We start from the raw sequence: 10,383 nt of genomic DNA, 5'->3' as shown, positions 1-10,383 counted from the left end.
CAGCTTCTTTATTGTGGCCGGCAGGTTCCACTGGTTCATTTGTTCATTTTTGTCTCTGGTGTGTTTTAGGGCTTCAGCTCAAGCATTCTCAGGTCTCTCTGAACTCAAGCAATAAACATGAATACGAAATCAGCTTTGAGGGTGTCCAAAAACAGCCTCTGCAATCTCCGTGATTTCTCTGACTTTGCTTAGCTGAAAAGAGGTGCATCTCTCCTCCTCAAACTATGACGAGGAGGAGCAGTGCCATAGTACCCCGTCACTTTTCCTGCCCGGTCACTTCTCCTATCCGGTCAATGACCTGCCCGTCGACTGCACCTGTCCCGTCACTTCTCCTGCCTGGTCACTGCTCCTGCCTGGTCACTGCTCCTGCCTGGTCACTGCTCCTGCCCGGTCACTGACCTGCCTGTCGACTGCTCCTGTCTCATCACTGCTCCTGCCCAGTCACTTTTCCTGCCCGTTACTGCTCCTGCCTGGTCACTGCTCCTGGCCGGTCACTGACCTGCCCGTCGACTGCTCCTGCCCGTTCACTGCTCCTGCCCGTTTACTGCTCCTGTCCCGTCACTGCTTCTACTCGTTCACTGCTCCTGCGCGGTCACTACTCACGCCCGTTCACCGCTCCTGCTTATGCTCAGTCACCGCTCCTGCCACATCACTTCTCCTACCCCGTTACTGCTCCTGCCCTGTTACTGCTCCTATCCTATCACTGCTCCTGTCCCGTCACTGCTCCTGTCCCATCACAGCTCCTGCCCTTTCACTGCTCCTGCTCATGCCCGGTGACCGCTCCTGCCAGTCATTGCTTGTTAGACCCGGCCCTCGTAACATAGTCAGACCTGACCCCTGCACCTCACACCAGCCCCGAGCCCACGGCCTAGCCGACCCTTCCCCCTAGAACACACACACCCGACCCGGACTTCCCCCGTCCGTGGCCTTCCTCCTTCGGCCACCCCGGGCCCGCGTGCCCACTTCATGCACCAAGATGGCCGCCCGGCCCCAGCGCGACCCTAGCCTATAGGCGCCACTCCGGCTGGAGGACATCGCGCTCCCCTTGGGATGAGAAAGGGAGGAGCAGTTTCCATCACACCTCTGCGCTTCCCTGGGAAGGTGGGTTTCGATCGACCCGCCGGCCTCCCCGAGGGCTGGCTCCACGCCTGCTGGGTGTCTGGGGCTCCTCCCGACCCGGCCCTGAAAGAATCAAAGGACAATGGCAGGAAACCCCCAACAAGCGACCCCCAGGTGACAAGACCCCTGCTTGCACAGACTCCGGACATCAAAGAGGAGTCGCCCTATAACAAGGGGTGCTCTGGGACTGTCAGGCAGATTCGCCTTGGAAACACCTGAGCCCTGCTGAGTGACTCGCGGCTCCCTGAAGATCGTAAGACCTCCGAACTCGTGCTTGAGCCCTGCTGAGTGACTCGCGGCTCCCTGAAGATCGTAAGACCTCCGAACTTGTGCTCGAGCCCTGCTGAGTAACTCGCGGCTCCCACAGACTCTCTTGGTCCCGCCGGACCCCACGACGACAAGCGTATCCCCCAGCTCGAGGATTGTGAGCTGTGCGCCGGGTACGCTCCTGCATTTGATCCATATCCCCAAAGACTGTCCCGCTACCTCCTCCCCCCCCTCCAAGACTTGGGGAGCCCGCGCTCTACTTGTATATATTTTGCCTTGCTGATCATAAAGAGCCTACCACTCCGATCTGATAAAGATTTGCTCTTAAGAACTCCTCGTGTGGTGTCTCTCTGTCGTGTGGTGCAGAGTGTGCGATCCTAGATACGAGGTTCCTCCCCTGAGGGGTCTCCCGCCAGTGCCCGGCTACGATACCTCGAGGGTAGTCAGGGCCCCCTACGGGCCCTCTGAGGTCGCCTTCTAACATTGGTGGCAAGCGACGGGATTCGGGCCCATAATCTAGAGATCGTACCGTGAACGGCTGACGCACTACCGACAAAGATGGCAGAAGGAAACGCCGTGGTTCTCATAGAAAACGACGCCAGTACCGTGTTCCAGGTGGAACAGCTGGAAGAGTACACTCACAAAGAACTAAAGCAATTCTGTAAGGAACTCAGAATCGCTACCACTGGTCTCAACACCAAAGAAGATATGCAAAAGGCACTGAAAGCTTGGGTGGATTCTGGAGCCTCCCGCCCAGAAGGAGCGGGGGAGCCCCACGACGAAGCTGGACCCTCCCAAGGAGAACGCAGCAGCAACCAGGTGCGAGGCTTCGTACCAGACGGGGGGCTATCCCCGGAGGAACTCGCAGACAGAGAAAAAAGTCGCCATCACGAGCTCGAATTAGCCAAACTCAAAATTGAGGGCGAGTTGAAATTAGCCGAGAAAAAGCTAGCAGTAGAACAGTTGCGAGTACACGGAGAACTAGAAGAGAAGAAACTCCAACGAGAACACGAGGGAAGGAGACTTCAACTGGAACATGAACGCAGCCTGAAGGAAATAGAACTGAAAGCAAGAAGCGAAGAAGCGCGGCCCCCGGGGAACCGGGAGGCGGCCGCCCCGACGGAGCAGAAGGTCCACATCCCCAAGGATGTGGTCAAAGAATATTACAAAAATGATGACATTCAGCAGGGGTTCCGGGCCTACGAGGTCGCCATGACCTCCCATCGGGTCCCGCAGAAGGATTGGGGGGCTGGGTTATGGGGACGATTCCTGAGCGAAGGGAGAGACACCCTGCTCGACCTACCCACCTCCATGCAGACCTCCTATGAACACATGAAAGCGGCCCTCCTCACAAGGTACGGCCTCACCCCGGAGATGTACCGCCAGCGGTTCCGGGACTGCAGGAAGATCCCGGGTACCACCTGGGTGGAATATGTGAATTTCTTCAGCCGCGCCTTCGATGGGTGGATCAAGGGCAGCAAGGTAACCACCCTGGAAGAACTAACCGACCTTATGTTGTGGGAACACCTGGCTGCCAACTGCTTTGTGGAACTACGCCAGCATCTGCTCGACAGCAAGCTCACGGACCCAAGAAAGCTGGCTGTCGAGGCGGATCGCTGGACCAACACCCGGGTCTCCCGGGGCCCGGTAGGAGAGTACCCCCGAGCCAGTCAGGGACCACCCCGCCAGAGAGGGGGAGGAAACCAGGGAGGGCAGAGAGAGTCCCAGGCTAGTCCCCCGAAGTCCCAACCTCCACCTTTCCCGGCACCCCCACCAGCTGTATCCGGCCCCCCCCTTAGACGGGGGCACCGGGTAACCATCACTTGTTTCCGTTGCTAGAAGCCCGGGCATTACGCCAACGACCCTGAATGCCCCATGGCCCCACGCACCACCCAGGCAGCACCCCCTGCTAGACAGATAGCCAATGTAGCCCTGGGGGAGGAGGTTGAGGAGGCCGAGGAGTGGGAACCCGCCGCTATGGCCCTAGTATCCTTAGGAGATAGAGAGATGGTCCCTGGGAGCCTCCTGCCCTCTAACACAAATAAATATGGGCAGCTCGTAACGATCAATGGCCACCAAGTAGAAGCCCTCCGTGACACCGGGGCCAGCATCACCGGTGTCCTCAGCCATTTAGTACACGAAGACCAGGTCCTCCCCAACGTATTTTGCCCTGTCATTTCAGCCGACAACACAGAAAGCCTATGTAAGGTAGCCCTGGTGCCCTTTGAGTGGGGAGGGGTGGTCGGTAAACTGAAGGTCGCAGTGAGAACCTCCCAGCCCGTCGACTGTCTCCTGGGGAACGACCTGGAAAGTTCCCCCTGGGGACAAGTTGAGCGCAAAACCCACCTAGGGATGATGGGCCTCCCTGAGTGGGTGTGCGCCACCACTCGATCCATGGCGGCTCGACTGACCCCCGGAGGGAAGTCGACGATGCCCCGACCCCTGAAGTTAGGATGGTCCCGGACGAGGGTCCCCCCATCCCCCCGCCAGAAGAGTCGATCGCCAGTGACGAACCCCCGCCTTCCGACTCCACCCCAGTCACCGAGTTAGGCGATCTGACCGAATTAGCCCAGTGGCGCCACGAGGGGGGCCCCTCCCGAGAGGAGTTCTGCCGAGAGCAGGCTACCTGTCCCTCCCTGGTCGGGCCCCGGCAACAGGCAGAGGCCCAGGCCGCAGGCAACCAGACGGGGACGCACCGGGTGTATTGGGAGAATGACCTTTTGTACAGCGAACAGAAGTCGGTGGAGCTAGGGTCCGGCCGGGTGCTGGTGGTAGCCCTACGCTTCCGAAACCTCCTCCTGGGCTTGGCCCACGACGTTCCCCTCGCAGGCCACTTGGGTCAGGACAAAACATACAGTCGCCTCGTGACTCACTTCTACTGGCCCAGAATGAAAGCGGATGTGGAAGCCCACTGTAAGTCCTGTCCCACGTGCCAGGCCAGTGGGAAGAGTGGAGGGAAGCGCAAGGCTCCCCTCCAACCCTTCCCTGTCGTCAGTACCCCCTTTGAGCGGGTCGGGATCGACATTGTAGGACCTCTGGACCCTCCAACTTCCCAGGGGCACCGGTTCATCCTCGTCCTGGTGGACCATGCCACCCGTTACCCTGAGGCCATCCCCCTGCGCACTGTCACGGCCCCAGTGGTGTGCCGGGCGTTGATGGGGATCTTCTCCCGCATGGGTTTTCCCCGCGAGGTCGTGAGCGATCGCGGTACCAACTTTATCTCCCGATACATGAGGTCCTTATGGCAACAGTGCGGGGTGTCCTATAAGTTCACCACCCCGTAACACCCCCAAGGAAACGGCCTGGTAGAGCGGTTTAACCGGACTCTGAAGGGGATGATCGCGGGCCTGGAAGAGCCCCTCCGGCGTAAGTGGGACAGCCTGCTCCCCTGCCTCCTATTCGCATACCGAGAAGTTCCCCAGAAATCCTTGGGTTTCAGCCCCTTTGAGTTACTCTACGGGCACCCCGTCAGGGGGCCCCTCAGCCTGGTCAAAGAAGAGTGGGAGGCGGCGCCCTGAGGCCCCCCCCGAGATGTGTTCCGTTACGTCCTGACCCTCCGAAATCAGACTAGGAGATTCCGGGAGATGGCAGAGGCCAACCTGGAAGCGAGTCAGGAGGAGATGAAGCGCTGGTACGACCAGAACGCCGCGCTGGTCGAGTTTCAGCCGGGCCAACTGGTGTGGGTCATGGCCCCCGTGAAACCCTGCGCTCTCCAGGATAAGTGGACCGGGCCCTTCAAAGTAGTTGAGCGGAAGAGCCCGGTCACGTACTTGGTAGACGTCCAGTCACCCCGGGACCCCCTCCGGGTCCTCCACGTGAACCGCCTCAAGCCCCACTTTGTGCGGACGGAGCTGAGCCTCCTGCTGGCCACTGATGACGGGTCCGAAGAAGAGTCAGATCCTCTCCCTGATCTTCTGTGCACCAAGGAGAGGGACGGCTCCGTAGAGGGAGTGAACCTCTCTCCGTCTCTCACTCCCCAACAACGTGAGGATTGCCGCCAGCTCCTAGGGCAGTTTCCGGACCTTTTCTCCCTGGTCCCCAAGGTCACCAACTGGTGTGTCCATGATGTGGATACCGGGGACAGCCCACCAGTGAGACACCGAGCCTACCGAGTCCCTGATCGGGTCCGGTCCTGTATCCAAGCCGAAGTCTCGAAAATGTTGTCCCTAGGCATGATCGAACCCTCCGACAGCCCCTGGGCCAGCCCCGTGGTCCTGGTCCCAAAAGCAGCTGCCCCTGGGGTCGCCCCGGAACTCCGCTTCTGCGTGGACTACCGGGGACTCAATGAAGTCACCCGAGCCGATGCCCACCCCATTCCCCGAGCCGACGAGCTCATTGACCGGCTCGGGGCTGCTCGGTTCCTCAGCACCTTCGATCTCACCTGCGGCTACTGACAAATTGCGCTCACAGAGGGAGCCAAGGAGCGGTCCGCCTTCTCCACCCCGAATGGGCACTATCGCTTTCGCGTGATGCCCTTCGGGATGAAAAATGCCCCGGCCACCTTCCAGCAACTGGTAAATAGAGTCCTGGCCGGGCTGGAAAAATTCAGCGCTGCATATCTCGACGATATTGCAGTTTTTAGTTCCGAATGGAGTGAGCACCTCCAGCACCTCCGGAGGGTGCTAACCGCCCTACGCCAGGCGGGCCTCACCGTGAAAGCCAGCAAATGCCAGATTGGGCAAGGTTCGGTAACCTACCTGGGGCACCAGGTCGGGAGCGGGCAGGTCGCCCCTCTACAGCCCAAAATCGACGCCATCCTAGCCTGGGAACCCCCCACTACCCAAACAGAGGTCCGAGCCTTTCTGGGCCTCACGGGCTACTACCGGAGATTCATCCGGAATTACGGCAGCCTGGTCGGTCCCCTCACGGGACTCACGTCCAAGAAGCAGCCCAAGAAGGTGCAGTGGTCCCCTGCCTGCCAAGAGGCGTTCAATGCCCTGAAAACGGCCATGTGTACGGCCCCCGTCCTCCAGGCCCCCAACTACTCCAAAGAGTTTGTGGTACAAACTGATGCCTCCGAGCATGGCATCGGGGCAGTCCTCTCCCAGGTAAATGACCAGGGTCTAGACCAGCCCGTGGCCTTCCTCAGCCGCAGGCTGTTGCCCCGGGAACAGAGATGGAGTACCATCGAGCGCGAGGCGTTCGCCGTAGTCTGGGCCCTCAAGAAACTACGCCCTTACCTGTTCGGCACCCATTTCAGGATCCAAACTGACCATCGCCCCTTGCGATGGCTCATGCAGATGCGAGGAGAAAACCCCAAGCTTCTGCGGTGGTCAATCTCCCTCCAGGGGATGGATTTCACCGTGGAACATCGCCCTGGTACGGACCACGCCAACGCCGATGGCCTCTCCCGATTCTTCCGCCTCAGCGAAGAGAACCCCCAAGAGGATGGGTAGTTCTCTCCGGCTTTCAGCTGGGGGGGACGCGTGTTCGACCCGGCCCTCGTAACATAGTCAGACCTGACCCCTGCACCTCACACCAGCCCCAAGCCCACGGCCTAGCCGACCCTTCCCCCCAGAACACACACACCTGACCCGGACTTCCCCCGTCCGTGGCCTTCCTCCTTCGGCCACCCCGGGCCCGCGTGCCCACTTCATGCACCAAGATGGCCGCCCGGCCCCAGCGCGACCCTAGCCTATAGGCGCCACTCCGGCTGGAGGACATCGCACTCCCCTTGGGATGAGAAAGGGAGGAGCAGTTTCCATCACACCTCTGCGCTTCCCTGGGAAGGTGGGTTTCGATCGACCCGCCGGCCTCCCCGAGGGCTGGCTCCACGCCTGCTGGGTGTCTGGGGCTCCTCCTGACCCGGCCCTGAAAGGATCAAAGGACAATGGCAGGAAACCCCCAACAAGCGACCCCCAGGTGACAAGACCCCTGCCTGCACAGACTCGGACATCAAAGAGGAGTCACCCTATAACTATGGGTGCTCTGGGACTGTCCGGCAGATTCGCCTTGGAAACACCTGAGCCCTGCTGAGTGACTCGCGGCTCCCTGAAGATCGTAAGACCTCCGAACTTGTGCTTGAGCCCTGCTGAGTGACTCGCGGCTCCCTGAAGATCGTAAGACCTCCGAACTCGTGCTTGAGCCCTGCTGAGTGACTCGCGGCTCCCTGAAGATCGTAAGACCTCCGAACTTGTGCTCGAGCCCTGCTGAGTAACTCGCGGCTCCCACAGACTCTCTTGGTCCCGCCGGACCCCACGACGACAAGCGTATCCCCCAGCTCGAGGATTGTGAGCTGTGCGCCGGGTACGCTCCTACATTTGATCCATATCCCCAAAGACTGTCCCGCTACCTCCTACCCCCCCTCCAAGACTTGGGGAGCCCGCGCTCTACTTGTATATATTTAGCCTTGCTGATCATAAAGAGCCTACCACTCCGATCTGATAAAGATTTGCTCTTAAGAACTCCTCGTGTGGTGTCTCTCTGTCGTGTGGTGCGATCCTAGATACGAGGTTCCTCCCCTGAGGAGTCTCCCGCCAGTGCCCGGCTACGATACCTCGAGGGTGGGTCTCAGGGTAGTCAGGGCCCCCTCCGGGCCCCTCTGAGGTCGCCTTCTAACATTGCTCCTGCCCAGTCACCTCTCCTGCCACATCACTTCTCCTGCCCCATTACTTCTTGTGCCCGGTCACTGCTACTACCCAGTCATTGCTCCTGCCCAGTCACTGCTGTTGCCCAATCACTGCTCCTGTCTGGTCACCGCTCCTGCCACATCACTTCTCCTGCCCCGTTACTTCTCGTGCCCAGTCACTGCTCCTGCCCTATCACTGCTCCTGTCCCGTCACTGCTCCTGCCTGGTCACTGCTCCTGCCCGGTCACTGCTCCTGCCTGGTTACTGCTCCTGCCTGGTCACTACTTCTGCCCGGTCACGAACCTACCCGTCAACTGCTCCTGTCCCATTACTGCTCCTGCCCAGTCACTTCTCCTGGCCGGTTACTGCTCCTGCCCAGTCACTGCTTCTGTCCGTTCACTGCCCCTGCCGTTTCACTGCTCCTGCCCATTCACTGCTCCTATCCCGCCACTGCTCCTATCCCGTCACTGTTCCTGTCCCGTCACTGCTCCTGCCCGGTCACTGCTCATGCCCGGTCACCACTCCTGCCACATCACTTTTCCTACCTCGTCACAGCTCCTGCCCTGTCACTGCTCTTATTTCACTGCTCCTGTCCCGTCAATGCTCCTGCCCTTTCACTGCCCCTGCTCCTGCCTGGTCACTGCTCTTGCCCGATCACTTCTCCTGCCCCGTCACTTCTTGTGCCCGGTCACTGCTACTACCCGGTCATTACTCCTGCCCGGTCACTGCTCCTGCCTGGTCATTGCTCCTGCCCGGTCACCGCTCCTGCCCCATCACTTCTCGTGCCTGTTCACTGCTCCTGCTCAGTCACTACTCCTGCTATAATTAATACTTTAGAAAAAAATCAATACGAACTGAAAAAGCAAAGTGACCCAATAGTAACATGCAGAAGTATTTTGTCAGCACTGGGGAAAACGAGATTTGCTTTGCTCGGGTGTGGGTGGTATAGTGATATTTAGGATACTGTGATTTATTTACGTTGGGCTATCAATGAACAACACTGGCAAACTGCACAAGGCCGCAAGTTTCCCACAGTACGCTGAATGGGGAAAGCTTTTCTGTATCAGTAATTGCAATCTACGGTCTCCAAGCGAGTCACTTGCCTCCAAGGCACTCACTTGCCACATGTTATGTTAAAGGCAGACGGGAGGGGCTGCGGAGTTCAGAAGAGAAGTGCGAGCTGGCCCCAAGACCTTTTAAACTCTTGGGGCTTCTCGCAGGGGAACAGTAGAGTTTGCTGTAATTAATCCCCTAAATTACGGACAAAAGGCGTCCGTAAAAGGAATAATGACGGACAACGGACAGTACACCAAAATTAAGGATGGTCTGTGAAATTTACAGACGGTTGGTCACCCTACCAGGGCAGGGGAGGAGTGGCTAGACCACTGTTGTGGGCGCTGACTGTTTGGTCGGCTCCAGGGCCGACCAAATCAGTCAAACACACTCTCCCTTTTCTCCATGTAGGCTGCATGCAGCCTACATGGTGGAAATGGTCTCCCCATAGACGCCTGTGTGGTCGGCGTCCCAGCCAATCACAACGCCGCCATTGCAGCGTTGTGGTTGGCTTAGAGGATGGGAGGGAGGCTGCCTGCGGCTGCTTCCTTTTGAAGAGAGGACGACGCAGACCGACGAAGTGGGACCGGGCCGGCAAAGGTAAGTTAACTTTTATTTTTTAATTTGTTTTTTAATTAAACCCCCACTTGTGAGTCATCCCGGCCGCGACTGCCTGTTCATCGATGCCAGCCAACATTGGCAGGCCGCATCAAGAGCCATTTGTCTCAGGGACTCTCTCTCAAGTTGTAAATGATGGCACTCGAAGTTAGACATGTGAGCATGGCCAATAGTTTCTATCGTTAAGGATGTTGAGTTCTAGGTCAGTCATTTGTTGGCATTTGGCCCCTTCTTTCTCTCTTGAATGAGATTGTGCAATTCCTCGTATGGTGGCCTTACCCGCTGCCCAAGGCACGCCTGGGGAGCCCACAGTGTCCAGATTGAGTTAGCAGTAGCTACTTATTTCGGGAAATCCCTGAAGTCTTGTGCCGCAGGTGTCAAGCATTGAGCCGTCACATTGGGCATGGTCATCTCTGGAGCGGCCATTGTCTAGGGTCACTGGGGCATGATCAGAGATACCATGAGGCAGTGTGTAGGAGTCCGTTGCGTATAAGAAAACAGTGTCGATTAGTATTAAGGCAATTCAGGATAAATAATTGTGTGCAGCAGAACGTTGGGTGTACGCCTGTACTTTAGTATTCCACTCCTTCCAGGTGTCAGAGTCACATGCTCTCTGGACAGCTACGCCGGCCTCCACCCCTTCTAACACGTATGATTCCGAGGGTCGTGAGATTGAGCGTGGGGGTCATAATGTCATTGTAATCCCCTCATAAAGGTAACCCATGGGGTAGGTGAAGGACAACTTCCTTAAGGCCACC

Source organism: Triturus cristatus, chromosome 1_1 (genome assembly GCF_964204655.1).
Source record: "Triturus cristatus chromosome 1_1, aTriCri1.1, whole genome shotgun sequence".
NCBI classification, from domain to species: Eukaryota; Metazoa; Chordata; class Amphibia; order Caudata; family Salamandridae; genus Triturus; species Triturus cristatus.
Note: the sequence above shows the minus strand (reverse complement) of the source record.